The 23,032-nt window shown below is 45.6% G+C and overlaps 1 pseudogene; it reads left to right on the plus strand.

Annotated features, from left to right (window-relative positions):
* The first annotated feature begins 4,955 nt into the window (after positions 1–4,955).
* LOC142265723 (U2 spliceosomal RNA) lies at positions 4,956–5,161 on the plus strand (annotated as a pseudogene).
* The last annotated feature ends 17,871 nt before the right edge of the window (positions 5,162–23,032 follow it).

Genomic DNA, 23,032 nt, shown 5'->3' on the forward strand with positions numbered 1-23,032 from the left:
AATATATTATATATACCCCACAATGCAGGCTCACACACACATTTGTCTCAAGTGTGTTGTAGGGACACAGATACAGTCTTGGTCATGTGACTAAAGGCTACTTTACACACTGCGATATCGGTCCTGATATCGCTAGTGTGGGTACCCGCCCCCATCTGTTGCGCGACACGGGCAAATTGCTGCCCATGCTGCACAACACCGAACAGAACCAGTCACACATACTTACCTGCCCGGCGACGTCGCTGTGACCGGCGAACCGCCTCCTTTCTAAGGGGGCGGTTCGTGCGGCGTCACAGCAACGTCACTGAGCGACCGCCCAATAGCAGTGGAGGGGCGGAGATGAGTGGCCGGAACATCCCGCCCACCTCCTTCCTTCCTCATAGCGGCTTTGAGGCAGGTAAGGAGAGGTTCCTCGTTTCTGCGGTGTCACACGGAGCAATGTGTGCTGCCGCAGGAGCGACGAACTACATCGTTACTGCTGCAGTAACGATAATCGAGAATGGAGACCCATGTCACCGATGAGCGATTTTGCACGTTTTTGCAACGATGCAAAATCGCTCATCGGTGTCACACGCAGCAACATCGCTAATGCGGCCGGATGTGCGTCACAAATTCCGTGACCCCAACGACTCCGCATTAGCGATGTCGCAGCGTGTAAAGCCCCCTTTAGTGGGAGTGGTGTACAGGGTCTTAGCAGTAAAGAGTATTCCATATTTCTGCCAGATACCCACAGAGATATTGAAATCTGAAAAAAGAGACTTCTGCTCATTGAAGGTAAGAACTGCTCACATAGCGTTCAACTCCACAGCAAACGTGTGCTCTAGCACTGGCATCTCAGCAGGGATATTCCCCTACTACACATGTGTGTCTGGGTCGCTGTGACAGTTTACAGGACATAACTCAGGGCACCTAGACAGAAGGCAGAGGGACTACTTTCTATTTCTGGTGTAGAGCTTAGTACAATATATATATATATACTATTACATGTGACACATGTACCTTGTATTACCATTATTCGCTGTATATGAACCCCTTTTCTCCGGGCATTATTTGTCTATAGCATTTTTCACGAACCTGAGGCAACTGAGAACCCTTCAGTGAAGGAATTCCACTAACCCTCACAATACCAACCAGGGGCCTCCCTGCAGTAACTCAGGTAGTTGTACCCATTCTCTTTCCGCATTCTATGTGTTCTTCTTCTTTCTTCTTTTTTTTCTTTTTTCTTCTTTTTATTTCTATCATGTAGTTCAGGGGTTTATAGATATATGTCCTGCATCTCATATTTCCTTTAGTGGTGCTTCTTACCCATTCTCATATCATTTACCCTAGTATTTCATGATCCTGAGGCGACTGAGAACCCTTTAATAAAGGAATCCTTTTTCACTTGAATTGTCAAGTGATACTTACCAGTGACTATCACGTAATGTTACAGGTAGTTGCATTTTCTTCCTCTTCTTTCTCTCCTTTCTTCTTTGTCACACGGTCCATTGTGTTATAGCCCACGTGTCATGATAACACTTGTACCATCTTTTCATTTAGATTCCACCTACAATTATTTACCGATTCCAGTTCTGAAATAGGCTTTCATCATCTACTCACTAGAATTCTCAAGTGCATAAGGTACTGAGACATATACATGTTCACACCATTATAAAGAACAAAGTATAAACATTGAGGTTTTTCTCACACCCATGTTCCTGTGTTCTTTGATATGATATGTGTTCATTTCCTTCACTATATAGGATTGCAAGTTTTCCATTTGTACCTTAATGGCAATGACGCTATACAATTGAACACATATCATCCTGTTATCCATATAGGTGTGTATTTACCTGCTTGACTATTTTTGGTTGTTTGATCCAGAATGTTTCTCCAGATAGGTCATGTGGAAATTTTCTTTCCTCAGTACAAATGTTTTCACTATGGCTTTGGAAAAATTTTTTGTATGTGCATCATGGTTATTTGACCCATTGTACTCTCAAGTAGCAATATATTGTACTGTTATGTTGTACTATGTACTAATTACGTGTTTATATGGTTTTGTAACCCTTTATGATCTTAGATAACTTTATCCTTGATAAAGACCTAAAAACAAGGTCGAAACGTTGGATGAATTATCCTTTTGCACAAATAAAGAATTTTCAGCATTCCAAGAGTTCTTTTCTTACGTTATTGATCACTATAGTGTGCCAGAGCTATTTCTATTGAATTGACTCTTATTTTTTCTGAGCACCTGCTATATACACAGTGAGCCAGACATATTCAAGTTTCATTCAGAAGGCAGAGGGAAGCCTTAGCAGCTGAGCCTATATCTTGGCTTGTGAGCATTAGAACAGGCCGGCGATTACAGGGTAACATGAAAAATGTCCAGCTTGCATTATGACTAGAACATGACAATATCCTTTTAAGTACTAACCTATGATGCGTTCCTAAGCAGTTGATGTTATATGTTCTACATTTCATTTTCTGCATACTTTACAAGTAGTAGAATTTGCTTTGATATAGGCAACTGGATTTTCACAATGAAAAGGCAAAGGATAACGCCCGAAAAAGACGCCATACATTATGTCAGTGCCATCACTGACAAACCTGGATTGACCATGAAATACATCAATCCCCTTAAAGGTGAGTTAAAACAAGTTTTAACTAAATTGCCTTAATATTGTCATGCATTAGAATGACTGTCTTAGGTAATGATAAATATTTTCTACAGGAAGAGGAGTGTTTGCTGAAACTGAAATCGAAAAAGGGAGTTTTGTTGCAGAATATCGAGGCGAGCTCACGTATGCACTTACGATGGTAGACAACTACTCGAGATTTATGGTTGTGGTACAAGTCAAAGATCTAATGGCCCATACTGCAGCGAAGGTCTTCCAAGCACACTTATGCAGACCTCATGGCTACTCAGAGAGAGTCCTCACAGATCAAGGCACTGCCTTTGAAGCGGAAATCTTCAAGGACTTCTGCAGCTTTTACCGATGCAGGAAGATGCGCACTACACCCTACCATGCTCAAACCAATGGTTATCAACCTGCTCAGGACTTTACCCCATATTCCAGATGTGGCCTTACAAGTGATTTATAGAGGGTTAACAATACGTTGGGATCACCGGATCTAATCTCCCTTTTTATACACCCTAAAATCTTGTTTGCTTTAGAATAAACAATAACATCATAAAGGTATAGCAGTACCGTTTCAAAGTTTCGGTGTCCCAAGCAGCATTCCATCAGCCTCTGGAAGGTTCCTGGCAAATTGCACAGCTCGAAGGGCATGCTTTTGAACTCGCAGAGACCCATCGGGGTGGCAAAGGCGGTCTTCTCCCGGTCTGCCTCAGCAACGGACACTTGCCAATAGCGACTAGTGAGATCAAGGGTAGAAAAATAATTTGCAGTTCTCAATGCAGCTAGCTATTCCTCAATACAGGGGAGTGGTGCTGTCCTTCTTCTTTAACAGGACCAACGGAGCTGCCCAGAGGCTACAACTGTCACGGATAACCCCAGCCTCCTTCATGTTGCTCAACATGTCCTTGGTACACTGGTAATGTGCAGGTAGTTTTGGCTTATATCTCTCTTTGATGGGTGGGTGTGCACTTGTGGGGATGTAGTGTTTGACCCCTTTTATTCTTCAAAAGTCTAGCGGATGTTTGCTGAAGACTTGCTCGTATTCTTGCACTAGCCTGTAGACCCCCTTCTTGTGATGTGAAGGTGTGGAGTCAGTGCCTACGTGTAATTCCTTACACCACTCCTCTGGCTGACTTGGTGAGCTGTCACTGAATGGGTGGGCTGAAGCAATGGTGGATGCTGCTGTTTGGATAGCATGTGTATCTACTGAGAACAGCTTATCAATGGTGGCAAATCGGAGCAGCTTAATCTCTTGCTCTCCGCAGTTCAACACTCTCATGGGCTCTCTTCCCTTCCATATTAATGAATAAAACTATGATGTAAATAGCATATAGATACCCCACAAATGCAGATAAAAGTAGGTTATGGGAAAAGGGGGAAGAGAGAAACAGGAAAATAGTGGAATAAAGTATACCTTCCAGGTGGGAGAGGAAATGGCAGCACAGCCAGTGGAGGTGAAGCAAGGGGAGCCTGCAACTAAAGAGTTGAGAGCGTTATCACATGGTGACTGAGCCTGATTGTAACGGGAGCATAGAGGTGCCGATCCTGTCTTACCTGCGTTGGTGTAGAAGTGGGTGTCCTGTGGTGGAGTCAGCTGTGTGCAGTGGTGGCCGTGGGTTCTTTTATGTGCGACCGTAGTAATAGCTGCGCCCACTTCCTGTATGGGAGTGGAATGCAGTGAGGCTAATGGAACGCACGCCTGCGCATTTGTGTTTAACGTCGCGCATGTGCAGAACGGAGAAAAGGCTGCGCTCACTTCCTAATGAAAGGGAGTGAGACGCAGCTGGGAAGGGAAGGGAAAAGATTAGGGTTTGGGGATGATGAAAGGGCTTTCTACGGGCAAGGATGGCAAAGGGTGGCAGTGACGGAAAGTCAGGCAGCCTGTCCTGTCCTGTCCTGTCCGTCCGTCTTTTTGTATCATGAATTGGAAAGACTGCAAGGGGGAGGGGAGGTGCTTGGAGGAGGAGGAGTTATTCAGATTAATTGCAGTGGGCGGCGGCTGCAAAAAGCATCATTCTTCTTGTTTTTGCTCTGCAAAACAGCCTTTTCAAGGGTTGGCTTGGGTGACAAAATGTCTTCTGTAGGCGTGGGTTTGTCTCCCTCTCCCTAAGATGTGTCCGGTATAGGCCAGGGTGCCACTCAAGGCCGTAACCAATTCGGGTTATAGCTTCTCGGCCTTTTGGCTAAGATCAAGTGTAGTTTCGGAGGACGCTACCTTGGTCGGTACTGGAAGGTGCCTGGGATTGCACGTCTGCCGGCCTTGAGGAAGTGTGTGCGCCTTCTGGTGACACATAGCCCTCTTGTGCCTGGACGGTTCCCAGGCAACGGGAGGCGATCACCTTTGTTATTTTGAAGTCCTACTGATAAACAGAAAAAAAAAAAATTAAATCTGTTCTTATCAGTTTAATATCTGATACGTCCCCTCTCTGGGGACCATATATTAAATGGATTTTTAGAACAAGGAGATGGAAAAAATCTTGCTCTGTCCACTCCACGCATTGACCTGGTATTGCAGTACCTCCAGGACCGGTGCACCCCTTCTTAACCCAGTTTCCAAAAGCAGAACTCAATTCACCTGATTCAAATGAGCCCCATTAGTGAATTGAAAGAAAGCAAAAACTTTATATGCACCTCAATTTGGCCAATTCACTTTTCACACTTTCACCCTTTTTTTTATCTTTCACACCTTTTACTTGCTTTATTGATGCAAAAGCTGTGCCAAATAGCAAACTCATCTCCACTCAACTTGACCAACTCTGCTATGTCCCGTGCAGTATCTTATTCTCAGTCTTATCTAGATCATTTGCAATTGAATAGAATAGATCCCTTTTGGACACATTGGATTCAGCTGCTGCAGTGACTGCAGGTGTTAGAAGATGCAGACTTGGCATCAGGTGCTGTCTATCAGATTCCACTCCAATTAAAGCTTCCATTGTTTTTCGGTGTTTTCTTTGAGCAATGATGATGTCTTTAGTGATCTGTTGGCTCCCTCTCCTGGAGGAAGAGTTTGCTTGCTCTTGGACTTTCAAAAAGAGAGGTCATGATAGACATTTAGCTTCTGAGCCCAATTGGGGACAGTCATGGGTGATGAATGTTTTGCAACCTGCTGCGAAGCCTGATACCGCAATATAAGGAACGTCAAATACTAAGAATGGGCGGCCTATGAAAGAATTAGTACTTTCATTAAGCATACTTAAACGGCTAATTGGGAATAGACAAACTGTAAAAAGCCCTCTGAGAAAGCCCCTCTCTAACCTTTGTTAGTAAGCTTTTCTGTAGTCTGCCTGTTGATGTATTTTCCGTTTGAACAGTGCACAACATGAAGTGACGGAACACTGGCTTGTCACAATGTCCCCCGCTGACATCACGATAGCGCTGCTGCCTAGAAAGCCAACTGCGCAGCAGAAGTTGCTCTTTGGGTGGGATGGTGGGCTAATGTATCTATTCCTGCTTGGTGTGAGTTTGACATGATCTAGAGCAACGAGTTCCAGCGGCTAGCGGTTGATTATTGGCTGTAATGGGGCTTTCTGGCTGGTGCCAGCCTTTCTTCTTAGCACACAGGAACCACAATCCCTACACCATGCTTCGATGGATTCTCTCATCCCAGCCCAGTAAAACTACATATTTCACACAGTTATAAGCAGCCCATGGGCATTCACCTGGATTAAAACCCATAACAGCTCATAGACCAAACAATCAATCTACCACTGGACCAAAGACAGGAAGCTAAATCCACTGCCTGCGGTAACTAACTTAATCCTATAGTCTACTCACACAACAAACCCAAGAGAAAGGAAAAAAACATGGCTTCGATTATCCATCCAATGAAAACGCATAACCATTGTGAGCCATTGGACAATGCAATTGCACACATGGTGACATGGTGCACGGCCCAATGAATCAAGTCTGTACTTCATATTCACGGTTTAAGCCCTTGGGTTCTAATGTGTCCAGAGTACATATCCAGAAAGATTCCCTTTCTTTGTGCTAAGCACAAGTCAACAATACGTTGTAAGCAGATTCTATTACCAGTCCCACACCATTTTGTGACGCATAATCGCACAGTGGCCCAATTAAGATTCCAAGTCATCGAACATGTCCCAGCCATACGCAGAGGAGGCGATAGAATTAGGAAGCTCAAAGAAAGGGAATCTTTCTGGATATATACTCTGGGCACGTTGGAACCCAAGGGCTTAAACCATGAATATGAAGAACCGACTTGATTCATTGGGCCGTGCACATTTTTTCTAACGCCCGGTTCTTTTTCGTGTTCACACTATATATGGTTCCAGTATGTATGGAGTTCCATTCTTCCTTGTTTTTTATTTGTCATGTTTGTCTGATTACCTTGTCTAACAGTTTTTTCTCCCCTTTCTTTACCTTCCAGGTTCCCATAGTCACGTGAAATATCCCTGTTGCACTTGATTACGGCTCACTATTCACTATAGGATGTCTTATATCTAACATCACACTCTCACCCATCAGCACTCTATAGGTTTGTATAAGGTATGCGCTTACACATCCGGTCCTCCATAGGTATTTCCACTTATGTAGCACTATCCCTATGATCACTCATAACTCATACCCTTGTAGTCAATTACAGCCTCCTCTCTCCCCTCTCCCCTTCTCCCTTTCCATCTATAATTTTGCCAGTACAATATTAGTTTACATTAGGCACACACTCACATATTCCTTTCCTTAGTGACTTATTGTAATTCACATTCGCATACAATTCTCTATGCCTGCCCCATTACTACATTCATACCTACTTGACCCTATCCTGATACCCCTTGTCTCACCTTGTTGGTCCCTACACCTGTTATCATCTCCTTTCCTGTGTCTGTCTTGTCACACAACACATTTTAGCATATCCCTTGTGCTCCTTATTACCTGTCCTGCCTATTAGAATTATGTCCATTATGTCCATGCATGGCCCAATGAATCAAGTCTGTACTTCATATTCATGGTTTAAGCCTTTGGGTTCCAATGTGCCCAGAGTATATATCCAGAAAGATTCCCTTTCTTTGAGCTTCCTAATTCTATTGCCTCCTCTACGTATGGCTTGGACATGTTCGATGACTTGGAATCTTAATTGGATCACTGTGTGATTATGCGTCACAAAATGGTGTGGGACTGGTAATAGAATCTGCTTACAATGTATTGTTGACTTGTGTTTAGCTCAAAGAAAGAGAATCTTTCTGGATATGTACTCTGGGCACATTAGAACCCAAGGGCTTAAACCGTGAATATGAAGTAAAGACTTGATTCATTGGGCCGTGCACCATGTCACCATGTGTCCAATTGCATTGTCCAATGGCTCACAATGGTTATGCGTTTTCATTGGATGGATAATCAAAGCCATGTTATTTTCCTTTCTGTTGGGTTTGTTGTGTGAGTAGCCTATAGGATTAAGTTGGTTACCGCAGGCAGTGGATTTAACTTCCTGTCTTTGGTCCAGTGGTAGATGGATTGTCTGGTCTATGAGCTGTTATTGGTTTGAATGCAGGTGAATGCCCATGGGCTGCTTATGACTGTGTAAAATATGTAGTTTTACTGGGCTGGGATGAGAGAATCCATTGAAGCATGGTGTAGGGATTGTGGTTCCTGTGTGCTAAGAAGAGAGGCTGGCACCAGCCAGAAAGCCCCATTGCAGCCAATAATCACTTAATAACTTTTTCAACTTGTCATCATATGGGAGGCCTTCCATTCCTTGTAGTAGTCTAGTTGCCCACCTTTGAACTGACTCTAACTTCTGAATGTCCTTTTTAAAATGTGGAGCCCAAAACTGGTTCCCATATTCCAGATGTAGCCTTACAAGTGATTTATAGAGGTTGATCATCTTTACTTATCATTTAAAACTTTCAAACTGGTACACTCAACACATAAAGCCCCCCCCTTTTAAAGAGTAGTTTCCCTGTACCTAAGTGGGGGTCTACCTAGGTTGGAGCGAGTGGACCTTCGGGGTCCGGTGTCAGTGGTGACAGGCAGTGGGGCAGAGGGAACAGTCAGTTCCTCCTCCCTGCTATCATGTGGGGCAGGCGGAGGCGTAGGGGAGCTGGGTACAGGTACATCCCTGGGCACTGGCTCGCGGTTAACCGTTTCCATCATTTCTTCATCCACGGGTTGTGGGAACAGTATCACTGGAAGGATCACCGCACCGTTCTGTGTAGGCCAGTCTGCTGGAAAATCACCCATCATGGTGTGGATTACCTCTTTTTCCTTCTCCACTGGACTGGGAACTGGAGCCTCATCCGCTACTCTCAATGCTGGTGTGCACTTCTTCAGGTGGTCTCGGGAAACCGTGGCCAAAGTCCCCCCCTGGTCACGGCTGATCTGGTAGGCCTTCCCATTCTCCCATCCTGTGGGCTGGACTACATACGGGGTTTTTTCCCATTGATCATCCAGCTTGTGGGCCCTTCTTTTCCGCTTCAGCACTACATCCCCAGGTTGGAAGGAACCGGCAGGCGCCTTCTTGTTGAAGCACTGCTCCTGTTGTCCCCGACTCCGGCACAAGTTCTTTTCAACATACTCCTGGACCTGTCGGTACTGTGTCCTCCGCCGAGTGTCCCATTCAGCTGTCGACAGGAGTGCTTCTGAAGCTTCCAAGCCCATTTCCAGATCCACTGGTAGCCGGCCGGGACGAGCTCTCATCAGGTATGCTGGAGTGCATTTCGTAGAGCTGGAAGGGATGTTGTTGTACATATCGACCAGGTCAGGTAGCTTCTCCAGCCACAGGTTCCGCTCTTCCAGTGGTAACGTCTTGAGGAGGCCCAGGACCAAGTGGTTCATCTTTTCACAAATGCCATTGGTTTGGGCGTGGTAAGGCGTGGTCCGGATTTTCTTGCAGCCGTACAACTGGCAGAATTCCTGGAATACCTCTGCTTCAAAGGCCGGACCCTGGTCGGTAAGCACCCTCTCCGGGTACCAATGCGGTCAACAGAAATAAGCCTGGAAAGCCTTAGCAGCGGTGCGGCCGGTTAAGTCCTTAACTGGGACAACCACCAGGAACCTCGAGTAGTGGTCTACGATGGTCAGAGCGTAGGTGTACCCACTTCGGCTGGGGGTGAGCTTTACATGGTCAAGGGGAACCAGCTCCAGCGGTTGGTGTGTAATGATCGGGTGTAGGGGTGCCTTCTGGCTGGCCTCGTCCTTCCTTCTCAATGCGCAAGGGCCACATTCTCGGCACCAGGCCTCCACAGATTCCCGCATTCCACTCCAATAGAACCGCTCTCTTAACAACATCTCTAGCTTCTTCCACCCGAAGTGCACTGCACCATCATGGTATGCTTGCAGGACGGTGGGCACTTTAGCCTGGGGAATCACCAGCTGGCGGATCTTCTCGTGAGTCTTTGGATTAATCAGCTCGCGATACAACTTCCCCTGGTGTAGGTATAGCCGGGTCCGTTCTTGCCACAGACGTTGGGCTTCGGCAGGGGCAGCAGGGTCTATCCCAGCAGAACCCTGTTCCACTAGAGTCTTGACCAGGCGGACAGCAGGTGCCTGGTCCTGAGCTTCCTGCCAGTCCTGTCGGGGCAGCGGATCCAGGTTCACCCGTTGTTGGTAGACGTGCACCTTCTCAGTGAATGGCCGGTGAAATGCAGGCAACTCGATCTCTTCGAGGTCATCATCCTCTGGCCCCTCTTCCGACAGGTGGGGCATCCGGGAGAGTGCATTGGCATTGACGTTGGTACGGCCGGCCCGGTACTTGATGGTGAAATCGTAGTTGGCTAACCTGGTCACCCACCGCTGCTCCAACGCGCCCAGCTTGGCCGTATCTAGATGGGTCAGCAGGTTATTGTCTGTGTACGCGGTGAACTTGGCTGCTGCCAGGTAATGGCGGAAACGCTCGGTGATAGCCCACACCAGTGCCAAGAGCTCAAGCTTGAAGGAGATGTAGTTCTCAGGGTTCCTCTCAGTCGGTCGGAGTTTTCGGCTAGCATAAGCTATTACCTTTTCCCTTCTGTCTTGGACCTGGGATAGAACAGCCCCCAAGCCCACATTGCTGGCGTCGGTGTAGAGGATGAATGGGCGGCTGTAGTCAGGGTACGCTAGGATTTCCTCTCCGGTCAGGGCTGTTCTCAGCTGGCGGAAGGATTCCTCATGCTTTTCTTCCCACACCAATGGGGCTACTAGGGATCTACCACCCTTGGTCTGTCCTACGAGGAGGTCTTGCATGGGGGCAGCCATCTTTGTGTACCCCTTAATGAAGCGACGGTAATATCCCACCAGGCCCAGAAACTGCCTCACTTCCCTCACTGTGGTCGGTCTCGGCCAGTCTTGGATGGCGGTGATCTTCTCGGGGTTGGGGGCGACACCTTCCGCACCAACCACATGTCCTAGGTACTGCACTCTGGGTTTCAGCAGATGACACTTTGAGGGCTTCAACTTCATCCCATACTTGGCAAGGGACGCGAACACCTCGGCTAGGTGCTCCAGGTGGGCTTCATACGTCTGTGAGTACACAATCACATCATCCAAGTACAGCAAAACGGTCCCATAGGCAGTCTTCTCTCGGTCTTCCGGTGCCACGGCCACCTGCCAGTACCCGCTGGTGAGGTCAAGGGTGGAGAAGTAGTTAGCGGTTCTCAGCGAGGCCAGGGACTCTTTGATGCGGGGCAGAGGGTAAGCATCCTTATGCGTTATCTGGTTAATCTTCCGGTAATCCACACACATCCGCATGGTGCCATCCTTCTTCTTAACCAGCACCAACGGAGCGGCCCAGGGACTACAGCTGTCCCTAATAACCTCTGCCTCCTTCATGTTCCTCAACATGTCTTTGGCGCATTGGTAGTGCGCAGGGGGAATAGGCCTGTATCTCTCTTTAATAGGGGAGTGTGTACCGGTAGGGATGTGGTGTTGAACCCCTTTAATCTGCCCAAAATCTAGAGGGTGCTTGCTAAAAACCCGCTCATACTCCTGTACCACCCGGTATACCCCTTCCTTGTGGTGTATGGGGGTATCATCAGTGCCGACATGTAGCTCTCGATACCACTCGCCTAACTCCCCCAGGGATGAGTGGGAACCGGCAGCAGGCGGTGTGACCGGGGGAACGGCTTCATGGATCGTGTGGGGATCTAGAGTGAACAATTTGGCAAGGGTAGCGTACCGGGTGGTGCATGAATGCACACATATTGGTTTTATAATCTTATTGTATTACTTTATATTCTTATTTCACTTGTGCATATCTCCACCATAATCCTGGCTAAGAAATATAGCTTTTTTTGGGGTACACAGGTAGTAAGGTCTTCTTTCTATTTCTTTAGGGGTGATATAGCCTGGTGGAACTCTAGACCTCTAACATTATATATGCACCCTTTTTCTTTATGGTTCTTGGACACCTTATAACATTCTTCCATACATATATATCTTTCTCATAAATTATAAATAATTAGGCATTTTTATATATTTTATTTACATTTTCATAAATAACTTTTTACAAAGCATGGGGGACATTCTCACATACATATAATTTTCATGTACGCATTCTGAAAATTTACGCATAAACCGTACACACTCCTTTTTGTAACAATTTCTATAACTCATTCGCTGAACTCTCATCCCGGATATTCATTCTTACACCGAATTTCCTGTTATAACACAACATTCATGATTTTTATTCAATTTATTTTTATTTTTTAGGTTTATTAGTAGTGATGAGCGAGTACTAAAAAGCTCGGGTGCTCGAAGCTCGGGCCGAGCCTCCCAAGATACTCGTGTACTCGGCCCGAGCACCGAGCCCAATGTTATCCTATGGGAGACCCGAGTATTTTTGTGAAATGACCACCGGCAGCATGTAGAAACCCTAAAAATGGCACAAAAGTCTCCGAAGAGTGCTCAAATGACATGGCAACAGCATGGGGAAGACCCCTTGAAGCATTTATCACTCAAAAGTCACAGCTGTGAATAATTTTGTCCACGTTTTACGCCATTTTTACGGACTCACCAGAAAACCTTCCAAAATGACACCAAAATGATTTTTCATAGCGGAAATGTTAAGGGCACATACCCAATAGTGAGATAGAGCTAATGTATGTTACTTTTTGAGATCAATACATGAAAGATTTTACGTAAAACATTGTGTGGCACTCCGATGTCCCTGAGAAGAGACGTACATAAAGGCCTCTGAGTCTAATGTGCCCATTTTGAGGAACTGAGTCTTTGTAGTATTTTCCTTTGCAAGGGCAGTCCAAAATTGTGAGGTTCACTAATGCCCCTGCATACAGACGTGCATGATGGCCTGTAAACCTGAAGTGCCCATTGTAAGGAAGTGGGTCTATTGTAGTATAGCCCTTAGGCAGGGCAGCCAAAAATTGGGAGGCTCCACGTTGTCCCTGGATAGAGACGTGCATGAGGGCCTCAAAACATTAAGTGTCCAGTGTCAGGAAGTGGGTGTATTATAGTATAGCCCTTAGGCAGGGCAGCCAAAAATTGGGAGGCTCTACGTTGTCCCTGGATAGAGACGTGCATGAGGGCCTGTAAACCTGAAGTGCCCATTGGAAGGAAGTGGGTCTTTTGTAGTATAGCCCTTTGGCAGGGCAGCCAAAAATTGGGAGGCTCCACGTTGTCCCTGGATAGAGACGTGCATGAGGGCCTGTAAACCTGAAGTGCCCATTGGAAGGAAGTGGGTCTTTTGTAGTATAGCCCTTTGGCAGGGCAGCCAAAAATTGGGAGGCTCCACGTTGTCCCTGGATAGAGACATGCATGAGGGCCTCAAAACATTAAGTGTCCATTGTCAGGAAGTGGGTGTATTATAGTATAGCCCTTAGGCAGGGCAGCCAAAAATTGGGAGGCTCCACGTTGTCCCTGGATAGAGACGTGCATGAGGGCCTGTAAACCTGAAGTGCCCATTGGAAGGAAGTGGGTCTTTTGTAGTATAGCCCTTTGGCAGGGCAGCCAAAAATTGGGAGGCTCCACGTTGTCCCTGGATAGAGACGTGCATGAGGGCCTCAAAACATTAAGTGTCCATTGTCAGGAAGTGGGTCTTTTGTAGTATAGCCCTTTGGCAGGGCAGCCAAAAATTGGGAGGCTCCACGTTGTCCCTGGATAGAGACGTGCATGAGGGCCTCAAAACATTAAGTGTCCATTGTCAGGAAGTGGGTGTATTATAGTATAGCCCTTAGGCAGGGCAGCCAAAAATTGGGAGGCTCCACGTTGTCCCTGGATAGAGACGTGCATGAGGGCCTCAAAACATTAAGTGTCCATTGTCAGGAAGTGGGTCTTTTGTAGTATAGCCCTTTGGCAGGGCAGCCAAAAATTGGGAGGCTACACGTTGTCCCTGGATAGGGACGTGCATGAGGGCCTCAAAACATTAAGTGTCCATTGTCAGGAAGTGGGTGTATTATAGTATAGCCCTTTGGCAGGGCAGCCAAAAATTGGGAGGCTCCACGTTGTCCCTGCATAGAGACGTGCATGAGGGCCTCAAAACATTGTTCCCATTGCAAAGGAGCGGGTCTCCTGTCGTTGTAATGTCCATTCTGCAAAGAATGGGCGAAAAAAATTACCACTGGGGGTATACCTGAAACAAAGGCCTAACTCTTGTAACGGTCATCATGGTGGCGCATGAGGAGAAGGAGGAGCAGTCCAGCGATTATCCAAAGTCCAGAAGTGTGTACCCATGGGTGACTGGAGGTACATGGCAAATTCCCGTTACAAACTTTAAATTCCGCTCTCATTTGCTGGTGGTGTGGTGAAGTCTGGCCCAATCCAACCCTTGTTCATCTTGATCAGAGTCAGCCTGTCAGCATTTTCAGTTGACAGGCGGGTGCGTTTATCTGTAATGATTCCACCTGCGGCACTAAAAACACGCTCTGACAAAACGCTAGCGGCAGGGCAGGCCAGGACTTCCAAGGCGTAGAGAGCCAATTCATGCCACGTGTCCACCTTGGATACCCAATAATTGTAAGGCACAGAGGAATGTCGGAGTACAGTTGTTCGATCTGCAAGGTACTCCTTGAGCATCTGGGCAAACTTAGGATTTCTTGTGGCACTACCCCGCACCTCAGGGGCTGTGGTACGTGAGGGGCTGAGAAAACTGTCCCACATCTTAAAGACTGTTCCCCTACCTCTGGCGGATTGGACTTGTGCCTCTCTCGGCTGTACGCCTTGGTTGTCCACTGATTCCTGACCTATGCCGCTAGCGTTTTGTGAGGGGAATGCTTTGCCTACTTCCGTGACTATGGCCTTCCGGAACTGCTGCATTTTGGTTGACCTCTCCGCCTCGGGAATAAGAGACATAAAGTTCTCCTTGTAGCGTGGGTCTAACAGTGTTACCAACCAGTAATGATTGTCGGCCAAGATGTTCTTAACGCGAGGGTCACGAGACAGGCAGCTTACCATAAAGTCAGCCATGTGCGCCAGACTCTTAACAGCCAGGACTTCAGTAGCCTGACCAACACGTTGACTGAACATGCTGTCCTCCTCCTCCTCCTCCTTCTCCTCCTCATCTACCCTGTCCTCTGGCCAGCCACGCTGAACCGAGGATATGACTGGTGTGCATGTCATATCCTCAATTTGGCCGGAGATTTGCTCCATGTCTTCATCCTCCTCCTCGTCATAGTCCTCCACTGCACGTTGTGATGAGACGAGGCTGGGCTGTGTGTTATCACCCACACCCACTACTGTTTCTTGCTGCAACTCATCGCGCTCCGCCTGCAATGCATCATGTTTGGTTTTGAGCAGAGACCGTTTTAGAAGGCAGAGTAGCGGTATGGTGACGCTAATAATGGCGTCATCTTATACCTTTATGATGTTATTGTTTATTCTAAAGCAAACAAGATTTTAGGGTGTATAAAAAGGGAGATTAGATCCGGTGATCCCAACGTATTGTTAACCCTCTATAAATCACTTGTAAGGCCACATCTGGAATATGGGGTAAAGTCCTGAACAGGTTGATAACCATTGGTTTGAGCATGGTAGGGTGTAGTGCGCATCTTCCTGCATCCGCCATAACCTTCCCTTAGGATATACTGTGCCCTTATCAGATTGGTTGTACAAGGTTGCTTCTCTTATTGGATGGATTTCAAGCTGCATGGATAATGTTCATTTAAATGATGTGGATAGAAAGACTGAAGATATCTACATGTAGTCCATCATGAATCAATACTATTTTACACAGTCATAAGCAGCCCATGGGCATTCACCTGCATTCAAACCAATAACAGCTCATAGACCAGACAATCCATCTACCACTGGACCAAAGACAGGAAGTTAAATCCACTGCCTGCGGTAACCAACTTAATCCTATAGGCTACTCACACAACAAACCCAACAGAAAGGAAAAAAACATGGCTTCGATTATCCATCCAATGAAAACGCATAACCATTGTGAGCCATTGGACAATGCAATTGGACACTTGGTGACATGGTGCACGGCCCAATGAATCAAGTCTTTACTTCATATTCACGGTTTAAGCCCTTGGGTTCTAATGTGCCCAGAGTACATATCCAGAAAGATTCTCTTTCTTTGAGCTAAACACAAGTCAACAATACATTGTAAGCAGATTCTATTACCAGTCCCACACCATTTTGTGACGCATAATCACACAGTGATCCAATTAACATTCCAAGTCATCGAACATGTCCAAGCCATACGCAGAGGAGGCAATAGAATTAGGAAGCTCAAAGAAAGGGAATCTTTCTGGATATATACTCTGGGCACATTGGAACCCAAAGGCTTAAACCATGAATATGAAGTACAGACTTGATTCATTGGGCCATGCATGGACATAATGGACATAATTCTAATAGGCAGGACAGGTAATAAGGAGCACAAGTTATATGCTAAAATGTGTTGTGTGACAAGACAGACACAGGAAAGGACATGATAACAGGTGTAGGGACCAACAAGGTGAGACAAGGGGTATCAGGATAGGGTCAAGTAGGTATGAATGTAGTAATGGGGCAGGCATAGAGAATTGTATGTGAATGTGAATTACAATAAATCACTAAGGAAAGGAATATGTGAGTGTGTGCCTAATGTAAACTAATATTGTACTGGCAAAATTATAGATGGAAAGGGAGAAGGGGAGGGGGGGAGAGAGGAGGCTGTAATTGACTACAAGGGTATGAGTTATGAGTGATCATAGGGATAGTGTTACATAAGTGGAAATACCTATGGAGGACCGGATGTGTAAGCGCATACCTTATACAAACCTATAGAGTGCTGATGGGTGAGAGTGTGATGTTAGATATAAGACATCCTATAGTGAATAGTGAGCCGTAATCAAGTGCAACAGGGATATTTCACGTGACTATGGGAACCTGGAAGGTAAAGAAAGGGGAGAAAAAACTGTTAGACAAGGTAATCAGACATAATGTAACCAGTTGATCAGACATGATCACCTGGTTTGAGACCCCCTGCCTTACACTATATAGATATCATGTTCATTCCCCATCTATCTTGCTCAGGAGAGCATCTCCCTCCCCCGGCACCAAGAGCAGCTCATACTGAATTGTTACATTGACTAGTAACACTGCACACAGAAATGCACCTTAATATTCCACTGTTAACCCTTTCCTCCCAGCAGTAACACACAACTCCTCACCTTGATATCATGGTGATTTATGGTCAGAATGACTTCAATGCGATCAGTGATTTCTATTCTAGCTCTGCTCACATAGATTTTATATCCACACTCAACTATAGGCCGTTCTTCATATTTTGGGGGCTTTTAGTCAGATATACTAGTTTGTGCCTGTATAGTATTGGTGTAGATGGGAGTGTAGGGCATGGGTTACATGGCACTGTGGTGGAATACTGATGGGAGGTATTGGTGCTGTGTTTGATGCTTCTACTGGGTATTTTCCTACAAATACTGGAACAGCTCACTGCTTAGAATGATCCTTCCCAGCTCTATAATATATTATATATACCCCACAATGCAGGCTCACACACACATTTGTCTCAAGTGTGTTGTAGGGACACAGATACAGTCTTGGTCATGTGACTAAAGGCTACTTTACACACTGCGATATCGGTCCCGATATCGCTAGTGTGGGTACCCGCCCCCATCTGTTGCGCGACACGGGCAAATCGCTGCCCATGCCGCACAACACCGACCAGACCCGTCACACATACTTACCTGCCCGGCGACGTCGCTGTGTCCGGCGAACCGCCTCCTTTCTAAGGGGGCGGTCCGTGCGGCGTCACAGCGACGTCACTGAGCGACCGCCCAATAGCAGCGGAGGGGCGGAGATGAGTGGCCGGAACATCCCGCCCACCTCCTTCCTTCCTCATAGCGGCTGGGAGGCAGGTAAGGAGAGGTTCCTCGTTTCTGCGGTGTCACACGGAGCGATGTGTGCTACCGCAGGAGCGACGAACTACATCGTTACTGCTGCAGTAACGATAATCGAGAATGGAGACCCATGTCACCGATGAGCGATTTTGCATGTTTTTGCAACGATGCAAAATCGCTCATCGGTATCACACGCAGCAACATCGCTAATGCGGCCGGATGTGCGTCACAAATTCCGTGACCCCAACGACTCCGCATTAGCGATGTCGCAGCGTGTAAAGCCCCCTTTAGTGGGAGTGGTGTACAGGGTCTTAGCAGTAAAGAGTATTCCATATTTCTGCCAGATACCCACAGAGATATTGAAATCTGAAAAAAGAGACTTCTGCTCATTGAAGGTAAGAACTGCTCACATAGCGTTCAACTCCACAGCAAACGAGTGCTCTAGCACTGGCATCTCAGCAGGGATATTCCCCTACTACACATGTGTGTCTAGGTCACTGTGACAGTTTACAGGACATAACTCAGGGCACCTAGACAGAAGGCAGAGGGACTACTTTCTATTTCTGGTGTAGAGCTTAGTACAATATATATATATTTATACTATTACATGGGACACATGTACCTTGTATTACCATTATTCGCTGTATATGAACCCCTTTTCTCCAGGCATTATTTGTCTATAGCATTTTTCACGAACCTGAGGCAACTGAGAACCCTTCAGTGAAGGAATTCCACTAACCCTCACAATACCTACCAGGGGCCTCCCTGCAGTAACTCAGGTAGTTGTACCCATTCTCTTTCCGCATTCTATGTGTTCTTCTTCTTTCTTCTTTTTTTTCTTTTTTCTTCTTTTTATTTCTATCATGTAGTTCAGGGGTTTATAGATATATGTCCTGCATCTCATATTTCCTTTAGTGGTGCTTCTTACCCATTCTCATATCATTTACCCTAGTATTTCATGATCCTGAGGCGACTGAGAACCCTTTAATAAAGGAATCCTTTTTCACCTGAATTGTCAAGTGATACTTACCAGTGACTATCACGTAATGTTACAGGTAGTTCCATTTTCTTCCTCTTCTTTCTCTCCTTTCTTCTTTGTCACACGGTCCATTGTGTTATAGCCCACGTGTCATGATAACACTTGTACCATCTTTTCATTTAGATTCCACCTACAATTATTTACCGATTCCAGTTCTGGAATAGGCTTTCATCATCTACTCACTAGAATTCTCAAGTTCATAAGGTACTGAGACATATACATGTTCACACCATTATAAAGAACAAAGTATAAACATTGAGGTTTTTCTCACACCCATGTTCCTGTGTTCTTTGATATGATATGTGTTCATTTCCTTCACTATATAGGATTGCAAGTTTTCCATTTGTACCTTAATGGCAATGACGCTATACAATTGAACACATATCATCCTGTTATCCATATAGGTGTGTATTTACCTGCTTGACTATTTTTGGTTGTTTGATCCAGAATGTTTCTCCAGATAGGTCATGTGGAAATTTTCTTTCCTCAGTACAAATGTTTTCACTATGGCTTTGGAAAATTTTTTTGTATGTGCATCATGGTCATTTGACCCATTGTACTCTCAAGTAGCAATATATTGTACTGTTATGTTGTACTATGTACTAATTACGTGTTTATATGGTTTTGTAACCCTTTATGATCTTAGATAACTTTATCCTTGATAAAGACCTAAAAACAAGCTCGAAACGTTGGATGAATTATCCTTTTGCACAAATAAAGAATTTTCAGCATTCTAAGAGTTCTTTTCTTACGTTATTGATCACTATAGTGTGCCAGAGCTATTTCTATTGAATTGACTCTTATTTTTTCTGAGCACCTGCTATATACACAGTGAGCCAGACATATTCAATTTTCATTCAGAAGGCAGAGGGAAGCCTTAGCAGCTGAGCCTATATCTTGGCTTGTGAGCATTAGAACAGGCCGGCGATTACAGGGTAACATGAAAAATGTCCAGCTTGCATTATGACTAGAACATGACAATATCCTTTTAAGTACTAACCTATGATGCGTTCCTAAGCAGTTGATGTTATATGTTCTACATTTCATTTTCTGCATACTTTCCAAGTAGTAGAATTTGCTTTGATATAGGCAACTGGATTTTCACAATGAAAAGGCAAAGGATAACGCCCGAAAAAGACGCCATACATTATGTCAGTGCCATCACTGACAAACCTGGATTGACCATGAAATACATCAATCCCCTTAAAGGTGAGTTAAAACAAGTTTTAACTAAATTGCCTTAATATTGTCATGCATTAGAATGACTGTCTTAGGTAATGATAAATATTTTCTACAGGAAGAGGAGTGTTTGCTGAAACTGAAATCGAAAAAGGGAGTTTTGTTGCAGAATATCGAGGTGAGCTCACGTATGCACTTACGATGGTAGACAACTACTCGAGATTTATGGTTGTGGTACAAGTCAAAGATCTAATGGCCCATACTGCAGCGAAGGTCTTCCAAGCACACTTATGCAGACCTCATGGCTACTCAGAGAGAGTCCTCACAGATCAAGGCACTGCCTTTGAAGCGGAAATCTTCAAGGACTTCTGCAGCTTTTACCGATGCAGGAAGATGCGTACTACACCCTACCATGCTCAAACCAATGGTTATCAACCTGCTCAGGACTTTACCCCATATTCCAGATGTGGCCTTACAAGTGATTTATAGAGGGGTAACAATACGTTGGGATCATCGGATCTAATCTCCCTTTTTATACACCCTAAAATCTTGTTTGCGTTAGAATAAACAATAACATCATAAAGGTATAGCAGTACCGTTTCAAAGTTTCGGTGTCCCAAGCAGCATTCCATCAGCCTCTGGAAGGTTCCTGGCAAATTGCACAGCTCGAAGGGCATGCTTTTGAACTCGCAGAGACCCATCGGGGTGGCAAAGGCGGTCTTCTCCCGGTCTGCCTCAGCAACGGACACTTGCCAATAGTGACTAGTGAGATCAAGGGTAGAAAAATAATTTGCAGTTGTCAATGCAGCTAGCTATTCCTCAATACAGGGGAGTGGTGCTGTCCTTCTTCTTTAACAGGACCAACGGAGCTGCCCAGAGGCTACAACTGTCACGGATAACCCCAGCCTCCTTCATGTTGCTCAACATGTCCTTGGTACACTGGTAATGTGCAGGTAGATTTGGCTTATATCTCTCTTTGATGGGTGGGTGTGCACTTGTGGGGATGTAGTGTTTGACCCCTTTTATTTTTCAAAAGTCTAGCGGATGTTTGCTGAAGACTTGCTCGTATTCTTGCACTAGCCTGTAGACCCCCTTCTTGTGATGTGAAGGTGTGGAGTCAGTGCCTACGTGTAATTCCTTACACCACTCCTCTGGCTGACTTGGTGAGCTGTCACTGAATGGGTGGGCTGAAGCAATGGTGGATGCTGCTGTTTGGATAGCATGTGTATCTACTGAGAACAGCTTATCAATGGTGGCAAATCGGAGCAGCTTAATCTTTTGCTCTCCGCAGTTCAACACTCTCATGGGCACTCTTCCCTTCCATATTAATGAATAAAACTATGATGTAAATAGCATATAGATACCCCACAAATGCAGATAAAAGTAGGTTATGGGAAAAGGGGGAAGAGAGAAACAGGAAAATAGTGGAATAAAGTATACCTTCCAGGTGGGAGAGGAAATGGCAGCACAGCCAGTGGAGGTGAAGCAAGGGGAGCCTGCAACTAAAGAGTTGAGAGCGTTATCACATGGTGACTGAGCCTGATTGTAACGGGAGCATAGAGGTGCCGATCCTGTCTTACCTGCGTTGGTGTAGAAGTGGGTGTCCTGTGGTGGAGTCAGCTATGTGCAGTGGTGGCCGTGGGTTCTTTTATGTGCGACCGTAGTAATAGCTGTGCCCACTTCCTGTATGGGAGTGGAATGCAGTGAGGCTAATGGAACGCACGCCTGCGCATTTGTGTTTAACGTCGCGCATGTGCAGAACGGAGAAAAGGCTGCGCTCACTTCCTAATGAAAGGGAGTGAGACGCAGCTGGGAAGGGAAGGGAAAAGATTAGGGTTTGGGGATGATGAAAGGGCTTTCTACGGGCAAGGATGGCAAAGGGTGGCAGTGACGGAAAGTCAGGCAGATGGTCCTGTCCTGTCCTGTCCGTCCGTCTTTTTGTATCATGAATTGGAAAGACTGCAAGGGGGAGGGGAGGTGCTTGTGCCCAAAAGGAGGAGTTATTCAGATTCATTGCAGTGGGCGGCGGCTGCAAAAAGCACCATTCTCCTTGTTTTTGCTCTGCAAAACAGCCTTTTCAAGGGTTTGGCTTGGGTGACAAAATGTCTTCTGTAGGCGTGGGTTTGTCTCCCTCTCCCTAAGATGTGTCCGGTATAGGCCAGGGTGCCACTTAAGGCCGTAACCAATTCGGGTTATAGCTTCTCGGCCTTTTGGCTAAGATCAAGTGTAGTTTCGGAGGACGCTACCTTGGTCGGTACTGGAAGGTGCCTGGGATTGCACGTCTGCCGGCCTTGAGGGAGTGTGTGCGCCTTCTGGTGACACATAGCCCTCTTGTGCCTGGACGGTTCCCAGGCAACGGGAGGCGATCACCTTTGTTATTTTGAAGTCCTACTGATAAACAGAAAAAAAATGAAAATCCAGTTGCCTATATCAAAGCAAATTCTACTACTTGTAAAGTATGCAGAAAATGAAATGTAGAACATATAACATCAACTGCTTAGGAACGCATCATAGGTTAGTACTTAAAAGGATATTGTCATGTTCTAGTCATAATGCAAGCTGGACATTTTTCATGTTACCCTGTAATCGCCGGCCTGTTCTAATGCTCACAAGCCAAGATATAGGCTCAGCTGCTAAGGCTTCCCTCTGCCTTCTGAATGAAAATTGAATATGTCTGGCTCACTGTGTATATAGCAGGTGCTCAGAAAAAATAAGAGTCAATTCAATAGAAATAGCTCTGGCACACTATAGTGATCAATAACGTAAGAAAAGAACTCTTAGAATGCTGAAAATTCTTTATTTGTGCAAAAGGATAATTCATCCAACGTTTCGAGCTTGTTTTTAGGTCTTTATCAAGGATAAAGTTATCTAAGATCATAAAGGGTTACAAAACCATATAAACACGTAATTAGTACATAGTACAACATAACAGTACAATATATTGCTACTTGAGAGTACAA

This window comes from Anomaloglossus baeobatrachus, unplaced genomic scaffold (genome assembly GCF_048569485.1).
Source record: "Anomaloglossus baeobatrachus isolate aAnoBae1 unplaced genomic scaffold, aAnoBae1.hap1 Scaffold_276, whole genome shotgun sequence".
Lineage (NCBI taxonomy): Eukaryota > Metazoa > Chordata > Amphibia > Anura > Aromobatidae > Anomaloglossus > Anomaloglossus baeobatrachus.